At 44.3% G+C, this 20,234-nt stretch overlaps 1 long non-coding RNA gene across 2 annotated transcripts; it reads left to right on the top strand.

Annotated features, from left to right (window-relative positions):
* The first annotated feature begins 1,048 nt into the window (after positions 1–1,048).
* LOC309371274 lies at positions 1,049–16,706 on the top strand. 2 transcript variants are annotated; one of them, XR_014169000.1, is made up of 4 exons: positions 1,049–2,262; positions 12,996–13,089; positions 14,277–14,366; positions 16,673–16,706. It is a non-coding gene; the product is annotated as an uncharacterized lncRNA (long non-coding RNA). The 2 variants fall into 2 exon arrangements; XR_014168999.1 differs by lacking the exon at positions 12,996–13,089.
* Positions 16,707–20,234: the final 3,528 nt, after the last annotated feature.

Below are 20,234 nucleotides of genomic sequence, written 5' to 3'. Positions count from 1 at the left end.
AGCTACACAAAGTCTGGCATACCTTTTTATTTTATTTTGTTTGGCCGCAGCAGGCTAAAAACCAGTACATATATACAGTTTCCTTGCTAAGAAACAATAAAATAGCATACAAAGGTTCTGTTGCTATTCAAGCCTGTTCTCAGCCCCCGGCATGGTGGGCAAATGGCAGGGCCCACTGAGGTTGATGCCTGCAGGATCATGCCTCTCTGCCTGTTGTAGCCAGCAGCGTAGCTAGCCGCTCGGGTGCCAGGGGCGGCTTAGAGCCTATTGCGCTGCTCCCCCCTCAGCTGTAGGGCGGCTGAGGGAGAGGCGGAGGGCAGACGCAAGTCCCACGCTGCCGTTTCAGGCAGTGCTGAGCCTGCAGGCGCCCAAGCCACCATGTCATTCCCAGGAGAGACGTGTGGCTTGGGCAAATTGCAGGCCTCGCAGTAACTGCCAGCCCCCGCAATGCGGCACCCAGTGCCAGTCATGTTTCGTTACGTTTTTTGACTGAACTAAAAAGTTTCGTGAGCCCTTTTTTTAAAAAAAACACTCATATTTTTGTCATTTTGTCACCCCCCTCAGTGATGACACCTGGGGCAGCCCGCACTCCATTCCTCTGCCACTGGTTGTAGCCCCCCCGCCTCTACCTTCACTTGCTGGAAGAGACCAAGTGGCTGCCTGTCTTGATCAGAGCTGGGCAGCCTTCGTTTTTATGCCCCATGATTCTTTGAGTCAACACCCACCTAGCTTGCAACAGCATTGTTCCAACTGTCTTTTGCGAGCATAGCTGGATAAAGCTGTGTCCAGCCCAGCAGGCGGCGTGGCAGGAAAAGGAAGAATTTTGCTGTGGGCATGCCGCTGGGAGGCGGCAGTAGCAACCCCTCCCAATCTGAGCAGGACCCCCTGCTCCCCACCCCCACACTTTGCATTACTTACTTGGAGGAGTAAGTATTTCCAGGCTTGGAGGAGCGCAGGTGGCTGAGAGGCCTCAGATATTTCACATATGTCCTCTACGACCCTTGGATACCTGTGTTGTATGTAGAAGCATGTAGAAGCATGTAGAGGAGGGAGTGTGCCCATTTGGGTCAGGAGGAGCCCCGGCTGCTGTGGGGCCCTCTCAGGCCCCTGTTCTTCTCTTGTAGAAATGAGAAGCACACTGGAACCTCCAGGCCTTCCTTGCCAAATCATAATCGACCAGTTTAATAACAATTAACCTTGGACACCCACTTAATCAATTCTTAACGGACCAATTAGGAATCTTGCTTCCCTTGTGTCACGCATTTGATGTTTCTGTTGTGACCTCTGCTAGTGCCATTGGAAACTCCAATTGCAGGGTTTTTCAGTGTATGCATGGGGCTGTTTCTGTTTAATTGTGAATTGCTTTGGTGAATAATATTATCCCAATGGTAGATGAGAAATTGGAGAGGAGTGGCGAAACCACGTGAATGCCAACAGCTTGCACAACACTCTGTGTGTTTAATTCTATTTCTTTAAATGGCAAATCACTGTCTGCATTGGGGTTCCAGTGGTTAGGTGGTAGTGCTTTTCACTGCCAAAACAAGTTGTGCAGGTAAAGTACATCAGAGAAGGTGATTCATCCCGTCATGGTCAGTTCGGATGATACATTTCAATCCCAGAATAAGGCTTTTTTCCTAAACCCTGAATGTGCCCCCCTTCCTTTTTACCCACAATTTTCCATTGGAAAAATGCCCTCCTGCCCCCACTTCCCCTCCCCATTTCCCTTTGGTTCCCTTTTGTGTACTTAGCACATTCCTGTGCTGAAGGGTGAGGGGAATATTTCTGACACTTATCTGGTTTGTGAAAGAGTGGCAGTGTTTATAGCCTTTGCTTCCCTGTGAAACTGTCACTTCCTCAATTCTTTCAGATTCAGCTGGCCCATGGAGAATTATTCTTAGATTGTGTTCCCAGGACCTCTGCATAACCAATTATGCCTGGTCTCTCAGGGAAGGCTAGTAGTATCGCTATAGCAGGCCATTTGTCCCATTCAAAGCCTTGTCTTGGCGGCCACTGAGTCATTAACAAAATGAAACTGGTTAAATAATCTTCTCTAAGGACTTAAAACAAAACAAAAAAACCTTCTGATATATATTCCACCCTATGCTAAGGCATTAGACTCTGAGCAGTCTCTGTGTACATTTCTTTATCGTTTTTTGCTTTTCTTTTTAAATCACAAAGCATCAGGGCCAAGTACCATGCCTGAGGCTGAATTCAGAGGTTCCTCTTCAGGTGAAACATCAAAAAAGAAAATGGAAATTCAAGGTAAGTCAAAATGGTTTCAAGAAAGCTAGCAAAGTATCTCGAAACAGTTCCACACAGCTATTGTTACAGGACAGCAAGATCACAAAAGAGAAAGGGAACCTGAAACTCTGGAGCAAAGTGGACTAGAATTGGGCATATAATTTTTTAATATTGTCCTTCTTCAGAGAGGTGCTTCAGACTCTTGATCATTTTTAGTTGCCCCGCGCTGCAACATTCCCAATGCTGTGCACGCAGCCCAGGGTACTTGGCGCATGAGTGCAATAACAACAACACCCCCCCAAGCCACATTTTTGCATACAAAGTTGGTCATTTTCTGCAGCCCTTTTAGGTGGCTGGCTCTGACTTTGATTTGTAGCCTAATCTTTCTCCTGAAAGAGCTGGATGTCTCAGCTACACCAAGTGTCAGCTCCTTGGCAGAACACAGACTTATTTAGCTTAGGGAAATTGCCAAGGAATAAGAGCCTGAGTGTGGCTGCTGCAAACTATAAAGCAGCAGGATTCAGATCGCCATGAAGGCACCTATTGTACTGCTGTGAAGTCATTCTGACTGCTGCGGCATTTATGGCGTTTTTACAAAAGGATGGCCAGTTATACTTTGTGACTTTTAAGGCTATTAACTCTTGGCACACTTTTAAGGGTCGAAATTAAACTCCAAGACGCTGAGGCAAGCAGCTTCACCCACCACACTTCTAAGTAGAAAAGAATGTGCTTTTGGCCAACCCCCACCCCCCACCCCAACAGACTATGCAAACCTTCAAGCTGATACCTCTCAACCTTGCTTGGAAACACGTCTCAATGGGAGCTCTTCCAATGTCACATGCAAGTCCAAGTGAATCAGAAGAATTACATCATATGGAATGCCTTTCTGATTCCCAAATCCTGGCTTGAGTGGACATTTCCAACCCCCCACTCTAAAAACAAAACAAAACAAAAGCATCACTGGCTATTAGCCCCCGCAGTGTTAGCTGAGACTAACAGCTGTTCTACAAGGCTTGAAAACATCAGGCATTTGGGAGAGGGGAACTTAACCATGGGTAGTTCCCACATGTTCAGTGCTTCATTTTAGCATGGCCAGGATCCATAAACTGGGAAGATGTGGTCAGTAGCAGTGGGTCCCAGAATCTGCCCAAGGATGCAGTATGCATGTCCTTGCATACACCACCATGCAATCTCTCCATGATCCCTTTGCCATAATCCTCACCCTTATAAAGTGATACCAAAGACTTTTAGACACCAGCTTGGGCTGGTGAAGCAGCTACACTTGTTTTTGGACTGGGATAGCCTGAACACTGTTGTGCATGAGCTGGTAACCTCTGGGATGGATTACTGCAACATGCTCTGTGTTCGGCTGCCCTTGAGGTTGGCTCAGAAGCTGCCACCCAAAAGCTCCCTGGGTAGGATACTGCTGGCAAATTACCCAACTGTTTGAAATAATTACACTGGCTACCAGTTAGCTACCAGGCTAAGTTCAAAGTGCCAATTTTGGTGTAGACAACCTTGTACTGCCAGGATACCTGAAAAGATAATCTCACCCTTTAAATACCCAGTTGATCATTGCACTCTGAAAGTGAGGGCCTTTTGAAGACACCATCTTATCCACACAATGTAGGAACGGACACCTACCCGTTGAAATTCCCTCCCCTTGAATATCCGACAGGTGCCATCTCTGTTGTCTTTTTGGAACCTACTGAAGACCTTTCCTCTTTCAACAAGCCTTCTAAGTTGAGATTTCCCCCAGTCTGCATCTATATTGGAATTTTTGAAGATGTTCTTAATGTGTTTTATCAGTGGTTGTTTGCTGAACCTGGGTTCCTTTGGGAAGAAAAGCAGGATACAAATCTAATAATAAATGAACAATATACCTCCCCCTGGCCCCTCCCCTCCCTCCATGGGCTTTGTCAAAATGTGACCAAGGCAAAATTGTTTGAGGAAAATGTGTTTTTGTTTATTCTTCTGTAAGGCAGGCTTATCTGCAAGTCAGATGCATTCAGCTCACCCATCTTGAGTTTGATAGGAGGAGAGAGAGAGAGAGAGAGAGAGAGAGAGAGATCACCTTCCACCTCACTTGTTATTTTTTAAATCTCTACCTAATATTCCACACTCTTGCCCCAGTGAAGCAGGGCCTGGATGTTTCTCATTCTTTAACTGACTTGAGATGATCATGGCTGGTGAGGAGGGCAACAAAAAAAATTAAAAATCACAGACACCTTTGGAAGTCCTGCTTTCATTAGCTTGGAGTGTCCCCCCCACCCCTTCCTCTGTGCTCTAACACAATTATTTTTACAACACCTCAGGGAAATAGCCGAGATGTAAGGGCCTAGCTTGGAACAACACCTCCCTTTACAATGAGGACATATATAGTCGGCTGGTCTCCATGGTGCACCAAAAGGAGGCAAGCTGTTTATTCACACAAAATAAATCCCTTTACCATAGTGATGACTTGGAGGCGCAACTGGAAACTCTAAAACTGAGTCAGCCAATTGTGGACTTAGCGCTTCTTCCTGTTACATCCACAAAGTAGCTCACAGTTAAAGCTGAAAGATCAGCCTTTCCCTGTGGAAGGAGAGTTTAACAAACGAACTCTTAGACTCCTGATCGCAAGGAGCCAACCACCGTATCCTAAAATAGCATCATTATATGCACGTTGTGCCAAAGGATGCATTTCTGTACACATTTTAACATTAAAAATACACATTTTATATGCATTTTGGTATATATATAATTTCCATTTGAAAACAATGCTCCAAAATTTGGAAAATGTACAATAACTGAAGGAGAGCAGTGGTGTGATCTGTGTGTTAGTCCAGGAAATGCAAATCCAACCAGCACTATAAAAAAGAAAAAGAAAAAAGATGCAAACTGAACAAACTTGTCTTGAGAGTCCTCATGCAGATTTAGAGGTGCATTCACTTCTGCAACTGCATCCGTATCAGCAGATTTTGCCCCCAAACTACTTCTTTATTATGCCACTGTGAGAACTAATTATTGGGTGGGAAAGGGTCCTTGGGAAGAGGTGAAATTGTAGAATGAAGGCTTTCAGCCTCCAGCTTCTGGTTTTGTCCCCAAAGCCTCCCCCCACTACACACCCACAATATTTTGCCCACAAAACTCCCAATATTGGGACGGGGCGGGTGCTGGCACTGGCCCTTCCCTGTCCACACTCTCTGGTTATCCTGACTGGCCAACGTAAACAGAATTGGCCCCCTTTGAGTGGTAGATTGCAGATGGACTCCATCTCCCCAGAGGGTCTTTACTGAGTCCCCCTCCTCCAAATTTGTTTTCAAGTCAAGTAGCTCCCTGCTTGGCCATCCCTCTTCCCTCTATCATTTCTGATGCTTGGACTTTATACACCTTAGCAGCTTATAATGCAGTAAGGTCACTCCCCATGTTTCAAGTTGCATTTGCATGCTGTTGTATGCACCAGGAAGAGGCTGGGATGTCTTTACCCAATGCACATTACCTGTCTGGTTTCCCAACAGGAAAACACACCCTTCAGGTCCTTTTCATGAGGCTGACATCCACACATGCACAATGGCTCCTTCAAATGCACACACCCCTGCTTAACTGTGAAGTAAATGTGGTTTAGTTTTCCTTTTGGATTGATGCTAGTTTGAACTGATGCTGGCACACTGAACATCACTATTTCTCTAGCATCTCTAGTTCCAATGCTAGCACACTGAACATCACTATTTATCTAGAAACTTTAGGATAGCTTTGCATTGTGCATAATGTTGTGGGTGCACAGCTTCAGATCGGTTTTTTGGTTTTTTTTTAAAAAAATTGTAAGTCACTTTGAGTATTTTTGTTTGCTGAATTCTGTTTATGAATCACTTCCCATAATATATACTGAAGCGATTTCACAATAGAAAACATAATCACCAATTTTTAAAAAATAAAATTTCATATATAAAACCAATGAGGAGACAGAAACACTTTCATATGCAAAAACAAGACAAAAAGACAATTTCACTAATCAGAACAATTAAACCAATTTCATATGTAAAACAATTTCAGATCTAATACAGATTACAGATGGATGGGACTTAAGCAAAACAAATAACGAAATATACATTTGGGATTGTATGAGCTTTTGGATTTTTCCACATTTATGGCATCATTTCCCTTTCTACCCACTTTTTTTAAAAAAAATTGTGTGTTTTCATGAGTGTGTTTTTTGGGGGGGGAGGGGGAGGATGGGTGCCGCGAGGTCAAAGCAGTGTGTGTGTGTGTGTGTGATGTACACACATGTGTAGACATACAGGTCGTCTTTGTGTTATATTCATGTATTCCTTTTGTAAACAGTCTGCGTGGTGGCTCCCTTCTTCCTGTCATCAAGGCACTAGGCAGGCATATGAGAGATCATGAAATGACCCCATGCCCATAAGAAATAAGCAGTTTGCTGGTGTGATGTAATGCGCATCAAGAATGACAAACTCAAGGATTTTCTTCCATTCCCTGAGATTATTGCTCTTGCCATTTCTCATCTCCTGCCTCCAGGCTGCTCACTCTGATTCATGAGATGAGGGAGGTAGAACCCTTGAAGCTTTGGTGATCCGGTTGTCCTTATCCTATTGCCCAGAGCTGCACATGCTAGTGAGGGATCATAAATTCACCCTAGCCTTCTTTAATAACCTAGCTGCTTTATTTAGCCCTCTGACCCCCTGCTGCAGTGAATTCTGGGTCTGCCTTGTGCGGAGCCGTATTTCTTTCAGTTGTGGCGCTCTTCTTTTTTTGCTAGCCAGTGCTTTTCTTCCATTTATACGATGGCAAGGGAGGATAAAAAATGAGGGCACCTGAGTTCTAAAGTAATATGTGATGCCTGATGAGTTTGTGGCCTCTGTGTCCTGAAACAGACCCTTCTTTGGAGCGCGGGAACGCTGTCGCCGGCCTTGCGGGAACAGTGCTGAGGACAATTCTGAGGCCAGATTATGTCATCAAGGATCTGGCAGCATCACTGTCAGCCCCTGCCCTAGTCATACCTTCCAGAACATTCCATCCTGCAAGTGAAGCTAACACTGGAAGCTATGTAGCAGTTGCTAGGCAGCCACTCACACTTGGTTTGCGCACTTTCACTCCTCCTTCCTTGGGTTTTCTAGGTCTACCAAGCAGGCAGGGATTGACCCTAGGTTTGCTCAGGTATTGGCACCAGCCTGGTCATCTAGACACAAGGGGTGTCATGGCCTCAATTCCTTAGGCTTAGGTAAATTATTATGAAGAGAACAGGAAGCACTATGGGGCACTAGGGACTATGACTGGAGGCCTGGTGGGACCTGGCCCCTCATGATTGGGGTGGGGAGGAGTTCAGCCCCATCCCCACATACTTTGGGGGGGACTGAGCTACCTTCAGCCCCATAGAGTTGGCATCAGCAAGGATTTTGCACTAGGGACTTAGCCTTATGTCCCCAAACAGGCATGCTTGTCAGTTGCCCATGTCTCCATCCATTGACATATAGAACTGACAGCTTCTTACATTTTCTGTTTGCATTACACAGAGAATCTCTTAGCTTCGTTGTCTGCAGTGCAAACCCTTGTCCCATTTGGAAACACAAGTAGCTATACAACCATCATAACCATTCTAATCCAGAGCACAAAAAGCATATGCATAATTGGCGGGGGTATGTGTGTGTGGTCATTGTCTTCACCACCAGAATCATGGATTGTGTTCTCCTCCTATGGCTGCTACCCCCCAGCAGGTTTCAGTGGTAGCTAATGAAGAAATGCTATAAAACTCACCAGCTATTTTTGTGTGTGTGGTGGGGTGGTCATTTGTTGAAACAAGTTATGTGAGTCTCCCCGCCCCCCGCCGCCACCCAGTGTTGCAGGGTAGGTCCATGTTGAGTTGTAGCAACCTGCCATGATAGTAGTCATGCCTCCACTAGTTCACAGAAGAGATAGAGGACCCCCCCTCCCCAGTTTCACTTCAGATTATTTTGCTCCAGAATAAATTGGACTGGATCTTAAAAGCAGAATTGATTCCGCAAGCCATTGGGCTACCTAGCACAGCACAGGGACACTGGACGTTTCTGAGCTATTTCTGAGGGAAATCAGCAAAAACGACACTGCCGACATGGGCTGCCGTACGCCCAGATTTTCCTGGAGATTTCACCAATTTCCGCCCGGGCACTGCTTGCGGCTGCAGTATTCCGGATATGTCCGGGAAATTCCAGACATATGCAACCCTACCTGAGAAGCAATGATATGATCAGTACTGGGGGCATCTGTGCGTGCAGCAGCTGAGGGATACTCCTAGGCCACAGGAGACTCTCTAGGCATACCACTCAAAGGGACTGGGTTGGTAATGACATTGCTAATCTGGCACCACAATGAATGCTAAAGTCCATGGCAGATGAGGCATAGCTTGACATGGAGACATCTCTAAGCTGCTCCATGACTCACCTTGCTTATTATTACTAGGCAGGCCACATAACTGACCAGCAACCAGTGGATTCATCCAGCCTTTGATATGGAAGTCGATCCCACAAATCTGAGGAATCCATCTCAGATTACATCTTATTTTGATGGAATTTAGCACTGTTTCCTAGTCCACTATTTAGGAGCATCTGGATGCTTGGCTTGCAGGAAGCTGACTTCATTAGGTTGGGGTCAGATCCCAAAATAAGTCTACTTGTAACACAGAATTAGGGACAGGATACCGGGTGCAAATGAAAGAAAGCCTGCACTTAGTTTGGGAAGGGGGAAATACTTGCGTTCCTTGCTTAAATAATAATCCCCAAAGCTTTTATCATGAACAATTCCCATTCTCTTGGATCTGAAAATAATTTTCCTTCAGGGTCTCCCCTGCTAAATGGCAACACATTTAAGGCTGGGTGGGGGGCTGTGTCTTTGACTGTGCTAGTCAAAATATTCAACAGCAAATTAGGAAAGAAAAGGAACAAACTAAAACATTTATCTGCGTTTGAGGGGAAGATTTCTATTTTCTGTACACTCTCTCTCCCCATTTACACCATCCCACTGTCATGTCCCTGTGCCCCTCTCTCAAAGCTTGGTTTAGCACATATAAGGCAAATCTGTAAGTCCCTGCCTTGTGCTTGATTTATCACTCTGTCTAGGTAGCCAAATGATTTAAGTGGAAACCAGCCTCATAGCCTGTAGGTGCTACTGACTTTTTAATAAGAGGGATTTTTGTAAAAATGCCACTTGCCAGAGGAGTCACATTATCGCAGTCTGATTGTATTTGGAAAATGCTAAAATTAAATCCACAGAATTTCACCTCCAAGGCCATTAGATTTAAAAAAAAAAGGGCTGCTCATATTAAACTGAAAGGTAGACAGAGAGCACACCCTCAGTCGCAGAAATCAATGACAAGTGAATAACTATTAACTATAATTCTTTGGATACCCCATCACCTCTTCTGAATTGGGGCTTTTCAGTAATATGTGCAATGAAAGCAATTTATTGGGGAGGGAGATATTTAGATATGTTTATGGCATACAAAATTATTTTCTATAAAGTACTGTCATGATGTTGGCACAGCAAAAAGAACACATGACGTTTGCTTCACATGAACCTTCTCCTGCCAAACTTTTTTTTTCCAGGAAACTGGAAATGTTTCATCAGAGCCAGAAGCTGCAGTACATGCACACCTTTGCATTACTTGTAGATTGTTGCATTTCTATGGTGCCTCAGGCATTTTACCACTCTTCCTAATTTCACATTGATACCTCTCTGCTTCTTCCAAGTCTCCTTGAGCAACTGGGCAACTGGATAGCTCAGTCGGTTTAGCATGAGACTCTAAATCTCAGGGTCACGGTTTGAGCCCCACATTGGGCAAAAATATTCCTGCATTGCGGGGGAGAGGGGTTGGACTAGATGACCCTTGTGATCCCTTCCAACAGTGACCTTGATGTTTTTGGTCCCATGTTCCCCTCTTTCCCCTTCCTTTAGCTCTGCAGATTGTTAGAGTATGATGCAGATCTATATTACCCTCACTCTTCACCCCATTTTCACAGCAATGGCAGCCTTTTGGGGTCTCTGACAGGCACTCTCACTTCTATCTGTGCTTTCCTGGGATCCCCAATTGGTGTGTTGTTGTTTGCAAATCACACCCTGCTCTTCGGTCCTAAGCGGGGTGCTAAGTTTAATAAAATATTGGAGGGGGGAGTAAGCCCTGCCTTGCCAAATCAATCACACACACCCCATTTGAATGGCAACGCCCAGCACCCTTGTGGGGGTCCTGAGCCCCTCAAATATTTTAGGGGGGGGCGAAGGGACCTCAGCACCTAAGAGTTGGCTTCCACTGGTCTCTCACAGCTACTGTTTATAAATCTGGGCACAAAGTCAGCTCTGGGAAAGGATAGGTCCCTCCCACCAATTGCAACAAAAGTTCCCAAGTATTAAGGCTGCATCCTGATCACAACGAAGCACTCTGATCCTGTGGAGGAAGAGAAGATACTCAAACAAAACAATCCAAATCCTTTGTATGACTGACATCCAGTCTAGGTCACTAGGGGTCAGGTGACCATCTGGAGTGAACACATGTGGTTTCCTTAGAGACACCTCGGGAGCAGCTGGGGCAATGGCTCAGTGACTAACATCAAGGACCATCTCTTGCTTGAAAATATCCTTTCTGGAATGCAGAGGAGATGTGCCTGGGTCAAGAACTTGACAAATTACTGTCTGTGTCTTGCAGGAATTAATCCGAAAAGAAAAATCCACCCTGACCTTCTATGAACTCAGATGTTGGGTGGCTGGTCCAATGTTATGGCTGCTTCATAATATCAATTAGACGAGTGGGGAGCGTGTTGTTTTAAGTTTCTGAATTATTGCTGTTGCCTGCGTCCATTTGTCTTCTCTCTCTCCCCCCCCCCCTTATCTTTCCAGTGTGACATGACAAGGATTCGATGTGACACACACCAAACTTTGAATGTCCCGCAGCCAGCTTCAGTGGCTCGGATGCTGTCATCTTGAGCCACATCAGCAGGACTGGCTCAATGGCTGCGTTCGTGACACATGTCAGAAACTTTTAAACGTCTGCTCTTTTTTTCATCAGGATGCTTCTGCATCCTTGCGAGGGAAGAGCTGACATTTTCTGTTTGGGTGGAAGTTGCTGCGGTCCCCTCTTCCTGCCTCCTCTAACTGTCAGTCCAAGTTTCCCCTAAACATATCAAAAGGCAGCCAAATAAACCTTGTCATTTAGAAATATATTCAGCAGTAACCAGGCTTTTACAGCAATGTTTTTGTTTTGTTTGTTGTTTTTTAAAAAAAGAAACTTGGGCACATTTTCTCATAGAACAGATGCACCACACAAAACACAGCGCCAGGCTATCTCTGACCTTTGTTATGTGCTGCATTCAAAACTGATGTGCAGAACTCGGCTACACATGAATTCCTTAACATTTCTGGACACCCTCCCTCCTACCCATACACTAACGTGGAACAATTTGGTATACAAAACACAGACAACATGGTAGGAGTGTCCCCCACACTTGGCAGAATTAACATTTTGAGCAAAACGTTTAGTTTAAGGGCAAAAGAATAGGCAGCTCTGCAGATACGCAGCAATGGGCTCTCAGGGATGGCTGCTATTGAAAGTCTCAGTACTTGGCAAGGAGAAGCAATTGTTGGATATGTTATTACACAAAACCACTGTAGACTTCTTTTGATCCACCCCACCCAGCTCAAATGGACAAAGGAAGACCCTGGCTGGATCAGATCAAAGGGTGTAAAGTCAAGCATCCTGTTCTACCAAGGAACTTCCAAGAAGTCTGCAGCGAAGTAGGACAGCATCATCCCTCTCTCTCAATTAGTATATTACCATTGAATACAGTGCTTCTGTGAAGCTGGTATTAAAGGCTGTTGCATTAGCAGTCCTTTGTTAAAGAAACTGTTCGTAAATATTCCAGAGTGGTTGGTTGTAGGAATGGAAAGAGCAGCTTTATTCGATCCAGTTTCAGTCTCACTGGGGCTCAAGCCCAGGTCTGTCCCATTTTGTGTAGACTTTTTGAAACGACGCCCAAAGAGTCCACAATGAAATGGTATGCATTTTGTACACAGTTTTAGCCAAAATACTCATTTTCTCCATGAAAGCACGCGTATTTCAAAGTGTTTCAGTGCCTTTCCCATAAGATATACAATTTGCAAGCACTTTTCGTTCACCGAAGTCACATTCCAAAATTCAGAGAAGTTGTGATTTGATCCCCATAAGCAAGTCCAGAAGCGTTGGACTGGAACAAATTCTTCCTCCGTTCCTAGATGGTAGATATTTGTTTCCTTAATGGAGCGACTCGTTAGGAGACAGTATTATGACACCTTTCACCAATCTGGTTTGAATTGGGAATGGGGAAATTAGCCTATTTCTGTTCTGTGTATGTTTCCCATATGTGCAATCATAGGTCTATTCTGCCCCATGCTTTGTGGACTATATTGTTTCAAGCACATTAGAATTTTGCACTTAAATTGTACATATTTTGCATGCATTTTATGTGTGTTTCCACCCTAAAATACAGAATTCTGAATGTCCCCCCCCACCCCAGATATATGTTAACTTAGAGATGGAAGCCCAGTTTGGTTGACACCATCCCAAGTTGGGGGGGGGATTTTACAGTATGGACACCATAAGAAGGCCCTTTTGTGCACCCCCTCTCATTGGATTAATCCCACTGGAAGAGCTCCATCCCTTGCCAGCTGCAGCACTAGCTGGTGTACGTTTTGACAAAAAAGAGGGGAGTATCCATGTAACTTTTGGTTTCTTTATTTCTTTATTTTTCTGGCAGACTTTGAGAAATGTGCAGGCATGGTATTCCCTTCTGCCAAAGTTCAGAAGGATCAGCTGCAGTGGATGTACTGCAAGGGCAGGCTTTGCAATTTGTGAGTGATTAAACGAAGGATTACTTCATCTCCCCTATTATTTTTTTTTCTTCTGGGCAATTTGTGTGAAAATAGTACATATCATAGAGGTGCCCTTTGGCAGGAAACCTGCCAAAAATCAGAAGGATAGATGTAGGGTGGATTTTGATGTTGTTGTTGCTAGGCAGTTTTAAAATAGATTTTGTGAGGGAGAACTAAAAGCGATTGACTTCCCTCCCTGTAGTTTTTGTGTGTAATGATTTTAATATGAATGCGGCATACATTGCAGAGATGCCCCTAGGAAAGTAAGCTGTAAAATTTCAGAAGGGTAGGTGCAGGGGCTAGAGAGTTAAGATAAATGAAAAGAACAGCTTCAGGCTTGTGTTCTGCTGAATTGACACCAAGGCATAGAAACTAAGTGCAAAGCTGATTTGACAGGAATGGAAGTGTGGGCATGTGGCAGAGAAGCAGCAGGACTTGAATGTCCAGCAATTCCCAAGCATGCACCACTTAGCAGAACAGGGAACAAACACAGAGCAGACAAGCATAAGGTGATAAGTCAACATCCCTTCTCCAAAGCACTGTGGCTGGAGATCATTGGCAACCTGTCGGCCACAAAACTGCACTCCATGCCTGTCCACATCCTGACATTTCCCTTACATCAGGGGTGGTTAACTTGTGGCCTCCAGATACTGTTGGACTACAGATTCCATCATCCTTACCATTGGCTTGGGCTGATGGGAATTGGAGTCCAACAACATATTGGAGTCCAACAACATTTAGCCATCCCTGCCTTATATGTTAATTGTGTCGGGAAAGATTTTACATCCTCCCTAGGACCATAGCATTATGGGGTTAAATAATATTGTCAGGGTGAGTTTTACTGACAGCTGAAATAAAGTCACCAAGCTAGCTCCTACCGTGTTGAAGTTAATTTCCTATTTCAGTTTAGGCATCTGCAGGTCTACCACACAATACCACTAGTACAGAAAAAAGGGGGAGAGAGAAAACGAGAGAAGATTTAACAGAACTAAGATGCATTTGTTTTTGGCTTCTAATTAATCAAGATAACATCTCTTTCAGCCATTAGACAGTAAAATCAATAGGCTGGGCAGCCTGACTGCCATTTAGACTTATATACGAACACCTATTATTGGCAAAATAGTGATGTATTTAACCATTTCATCCTTTATTATATTTCAAATAAGGATCACTCTCGACAAGAAGGAGATGAACCAAGTGCCATGATAATGTTCGCCTTGCTGTAAATGTTCACCTTCCTCACCTTATTTCCCCAGGTAGGGTTTCTTTCTGACGCTTGTGAACAAAAACCACACCTCAGAATACCAGACTCTGCCTGATAACTGAATTACAGCTGAATTTTGAGACAAATTTGGAGGTGAAGTACATGCAGACATTTCTAAAGTAGTTCAACATTTTTTGACAGGGCTGAGCTGAAGCCACTCACATATTTTTATGAACAATTTCAAATGTCAAAACCAGTTCAGTACCTATTCAACTTCATCCCTTCATAATCCTGTCCCTCCAAATGTCTGCAAAAGTAGGGAAATTGCTATGTAGGAGCAAAGAAATGTCCTGTCCCCATTACGAGAGCAGCTCTCCTCTTAATAACAGTTTCTGGGAAACACAAGTGAAGAGAGCGCTGCTGTGCTCAGCTCCTTCTTATGGGAAGCCATTGACATCTGGTTGGCCATTGTGGAAAAGGATTCTGGACAATAAAGGCCTTTTGTTCTGATCAATCTTCCTATGTTCTTAAATCCAGGATACAGTCATCTTGTTGATAAACATCGGACCTCTTGCCAGCATCTCTCTTGCTTAGCTTTCGCTAATAGGATAAATCAGGGCTTTTTTTCCCCAGCCGGAACTCAGTTCCGTCACCTCTCAGGTAGGTGCCATTGCCATTACAGTGGTACCTCAGGTTACATACGCTTCAGGTTACAGACTCCACTAACCCAGAAATATTACCTTGGGTTAAGAACTTTGCTTCAGGATGAGAACAGAAACTGTGCTCCAGCGGCGCGGCGGCAGCGGGAGGCCCCATTAGCCAAAGTGGTTCTTCAGGTTAAGAACAGTTTCAGTTAAGTATGGATCTCCGGAACGAATTAAGTACTTAACCTGAGGTACCACTGTATAAGAGAACAAGAGAGGCATTTGTGGTGAGTTCCGGCACCTCTTTTTCTAGAAAAAGAGCACTGGTATCAATACTATCCATATCAGTACCTCATTTTTTTTTCTCCTCCAGGAATACTACGGTGCTCAGGATCGCCTAATCACATTCAGCATATTGTTGCCATATCATCATATATCTTTCGAAGACTATCAAAGGAGCAAAAACTAAATATGGACCCTTAGGTCATATCCACACCAAACGTTTAAAACACTCTTATACCACTTTAACTGTTATTGAGAAACTCAGTAGCTATAGTTTGTTAAAAGTGCTGGGAATTGCAGCATTGAGTGTGACATATTGGATACAACCCATTATTTTATTTGGGTACAGGGTCATTTTTGTCCTGGCGGCGGCTGCTGCTGCTGCTTTCCTGGATGAATCTCACAGATGGTCCCACTCAATCAGGGATCACCCAGTGAATGGAATACAATAAGCCCACAATTTATGTGGGGTTTACGTTCCTGGGATTGCGCCTAAAGCCAAAATCATGTATAGCCAAAACACACTGGGTTCAATGGTGAGTGCAGTTGCCAGTCAACTTTCCCAGAACCTCGTCCTTTTCTGCCCTTTTATTAGTTTTTTTTTTAAAGCCACATACATAAAGCTACACATAAGATAAATGTACATAGGTTGTGGAGCTTATTGTACCAAAAAAAAAAAAAAAAAAAGGACCTAGCCAATCAGATTCAGATTCATGGCGATGTTACTATGGGGGAATGAGGGCATCAGAAATAATTTAACATTTTCTCAATGAGCACCTAAATCACAGAAATGGGTTGTTCGGCACCAGCAAGAAATGTTTGCAAACAACCGTGAGCAGTTTTAACTCAGCTCTGACGTGCAAATCGCTTTCCCAAGAACATTCCTGCTGGTAAATACAGTGGTACCTCGGTTTAAGTACTTAATCCATTCTGGAGGTCTGTTCTTAACCTGAAATTGCTCTTAACCTGAAGCACCACTTTAGCTAATGGGGCCTCCTGCTGCTGCCGCCGCGCCGCTGCAGCACGATTTCTGTTCTCATCCTGAAGCAAAGTTCTTAACCTGAAGCACTATTTCAGGGTTAGCGGAGTCTGTTACGTGAATCGTATGTAACCTGAAGCGTATGTAACCCGAGGTACCACTGTATACAGTTGCTGACTCACACTTGCGTGCATCAAAGCATTCATCTGAGCCCCTCCCTCAAGTTACTGTGGGTGGGATTTAGCAATTTCCCAGAAGCCTTTGCTCCCTCTCCTTCCCTCTGCTTCTTCAAAGAAGCTGCAGCCAATTAAAGGCTCCCACCTGTGAGGAAAAGCAGGTGAGTGAGAAATCTCTCCAAAAGGAGATTTTTATGGCCCGGTTCTTTAAGAAAGAAGCAAAGCTCGCCCTTTTCAAGTCGTTTGGAACCACTTTCTTTATTTTACTTGCCAACAGATGGATACTTGTTTGCTGAAATGTCTGAAACTCTGCAAGTAAGATCTACATTTTGGTATCTGTGATTTACTCCAGCCTAAGTGGTTTTTTTTGTGGAGGAAGTTGGTTTAAAGGTGGGTGGGGGTCACATGTAAAATCTAACCAAATTTTAATGTGCTTGGCTCATTGTGCTAAATACGGGAGAGTCAAGAATCTCTCTTGCAAACCTCTCTCCAGTACATTCTAGAGCACTGGGGATACCAACCCCTTCCCTACTCTCTTCAGCTGCTAATGTAAATTAATGAGAACAATATTTTCCTTCTGAATAGGTTAGACAAATGCTAAATTATACTCGGGCTGTATCGGTAACTAACAGCCAAATGTGCGTTATTCTCAGGGCCCTGCAACATCAGATGATGGAACAGGCTCATTTTAACAAATCTCTGAGGCTTCAGACCAATAAAATATTGAGGCATACATAATTTGTCTACCAAAGTTAGAAAACAGCAATTTGGGGAAAGTTTGTAGTTTTATGTAGGCTGCCGCTGTTCGACGTCTAAGGCGCCTTGGGCTGCTTTTTGCCACATGAATCTCCACAGCTGCACAAGGCCCCAAATCAGCCTGTTTTGAGTTTCCCCAGCAGCACTTAATTTTAGGCCTTCCACCCACCTGATCCTTGATTGGTGGAGAGGCAGGGGATGAAAACAGCTGCTTTAAATGGCTCCCCATTCAGTCTCTTTCATGTCTATGTACAGTCTCTTACTGATCAACTTTGGGGTTTTTAGCCAGTAATGGGGCAGTCTAAAAGGCCAACGTGACCAGGTAAGCAATATGTCTAGCTTTGCTTTTTAGATGTGTTCAAAGCCCTGACTTCTCTTTATGCCTCTTTCCTGATCCTCATTGTTTGTCCTAACTTGGCTGATTTTAATAGACTATGATAGGTCTATAGGTATGCTGTGTGTTTTTATTGCCTGCTTTGAAGAGTTTCTGAAACTGCACCATATCCATGGGTTTAGCTTGTATGCAAATCAAAATCATCTTTGTATCTTGGAGTCTTCTCTGTTTTTACTGTGGGTTTTTGTTTTGGTCCTGCTCCTCTGTCTTCTCGCAATATTTTAATATTCAGTTTAATACATTTTCCAATATAATGGGGGTTTAGTTCTCTCCTGCCAGGTTTTGTTGTCTTGCTTCATGAAGAACAATAGCCATAGAAAGATGGCCTCCAGCACTGTACAATTTATAGGTGTGGAGTGGTTTAAATAGCCAATTTGTAAAAGCTTCAGACTCAATTTATGTGCTAGGTTTCCCCTCCCCCCCCGGCATTTACGTTGACAAAAGTGTAAAATGTTCCAAGCTTCAATTCTGTTTACTCCTCTTGCACCTTACCAACTAACCAAAGAGAGAGTGGCCTGTTCAACACAGTTCCAAGTCCATTTGTCATTGAAAATAACAAATGCAAAAATATTCTTAAAATGATTAAACCATAAATTGAAGCTACCTAAAAAATAAATAAACAGATGGAGATAGATTCCTCTCCTTCCTGGAAAATACTTTTAGGGTCCCTCCCTCTCTCTCTCTCTCTCTCTCTCTCTCTCTCTCTCTCTCTCTCTCTCTCTCTCACACACACACACACACACACACCCACACACCCACACACCCACACACCCAGTTTGGCATCACATTTCCCCACAATTTCTCCAATGGCTGCTACTTTTCTTATTCACATGGACGATTCCAGCCATTCACGGATCTTGTAGTGACCAATCACAGTATGTAGCCAATCGCTTTCAGTTATGAGTGAGGTAACAATTCCTGGATTACAAGAGGGAGATGAAGCGCCCAGCTGACGAAGCACCTCAGTGCCAGTGGAGAAGTGTCAAGATAAACTGAAGTTAAGCAGACAGGCAGGGTGAATTCAGCAGTGGAGTGGAGGCCAGGGTGATCAACTCTTTCTCCTTTTGATCCCACAAACCCTGGATTCATAAGAAAATAAGCTTGATAAACAATAACAGCTACAAAGACAGAAAGGCAACTGGGGTTTGGGAGTGTCACATGTATAACTGTCCCTGCCAAAGAGGAACCCTAGATGTGTACTTGGTGTAGTCGGCTTCTGGTGCACAAGGGGCCTTTGTTACCCTGGGAGATTGAGGATGTTTTTTTGTGTGTACGTATCCTTGCCTTCTCCCCATTTTTAGTGCAAATACATTCTGGCAAGCTCCTGAATAGGGTTAGGGCAGGGGTAGGCAACCTAAGGCCCATGGCCCAGATGCTGCCCAGTTGCCTTCTCAGTCTGGTCCACGGACAGTCTGGGAATCAGTGTGTTTTTACATGAGTAGAATGTGTCCTTTTAATAATAATAATAATATAATAATTTATTATTTGTACCCCGCCTATCAGGCTGGGTTTCCCCAGCCACTGTGAGCGGCTTCCACAGAGACCAAAAATACACCAAAATGTCACACATTAAAAACTTTTATTCAAAATGCATCTCTTGGTTATTGTGGGGCCTGCCTGGTCTTTTTACATGAGTAGAATGAGTGTTTTTATTTAAAATGCATCTCTGGGTTATTTGTGGGGCATAAAAGTTTGTTCATTCCCCCGCCCCGCCCCCCAAAAAATATAGTCTGGCCCACCACATGGTCTGAGGGACAGTGGACTGGTCCATGACTAAAAAAGGTTGCTGACCCCTGGGTTAGGGTGAACATCAAAACCTGTGGTCAAATACGAGGGTAAATGCTCACCTATCACAGGTCCTCCTACTGAGAACGGTTGGGGAACTGGTCTGGGAGCAAGAGAATGTGGGGTTACAGAGTGTGTGTCTGTGTGTACTGCAAGGGTCTGACAGAAGACTGACAAACCACATGGACAGATGGGTCACTGAAGAGGTGCCTCTCTGCTGAGGGACTACAGGCAGGCAGAAGACATGTTAGGATTCCAAGGAAAATGGCAACACCCGTAGGGCTGTTTCTGGGCATTCTGCTTCAAGAAGCCTAGCTTTTAATACAGCCCTTCACCTGTCAGGTATCCCAGCTGTCTCATGCCATCTAGACATCATGCATCTACCCAGCATTGCCCACTTCCCCCACACCAGGCCTCCACCTCCATGTATTTGCTCAGCAGGAGCCACAACACAAAACCACAACACTATTGATTCTGGATGCTTAACTGCATCAGATGCAATAGCCTGGGTGCCAAGTCCCGGAATTGCTGTCAGCATCCTGGCTGTGTTGCTAAAGATGGGGCCGGCTAATTCAGTCAGGTCTGCTCTTTCTGCCACCGCTTTGAGTGACGTGCATGGCCCAGTGCACATTCACTGAAAACTAGTATCAGGGAATGACATACAGTTTGATAACATAAGATGCTTAGGGTTTTTTTGGCTCAAGTGAGATGTTCAGAGCTAATAGCCCTGGTGAGCGGAGTTTTAGCTGTGATCTGTACCTTGAGATATCGGCTGTGTCTGGCTCAGGGAAAAAGGGGGAAAGAATGAAAGCTTATTTCTAGAAAAGGCTTCCGATGAGCAGCATTTGTCATTGAAGGGGAGATGGGTATAATTAGCTTGTCAGTCTCGTTTGGGCTGAGCTGG

This window comes from Podarcis melisellensis, assembly GCF_964234715.1.
Source record: "Podarcis melisellensis genome assembly, chromosome: 5".
Classification (NCBI taxonomy): Eukaryota; Metazoa; Chordata; class Lepidosauria; order Squamata; family Lacertidae; genus Podarcis; species Podarcis melisellensis.
Note: the sequence above shows the minus strand (reverse complement) of the source record. Positions and strands in the feature narration are given on the sequence as shown.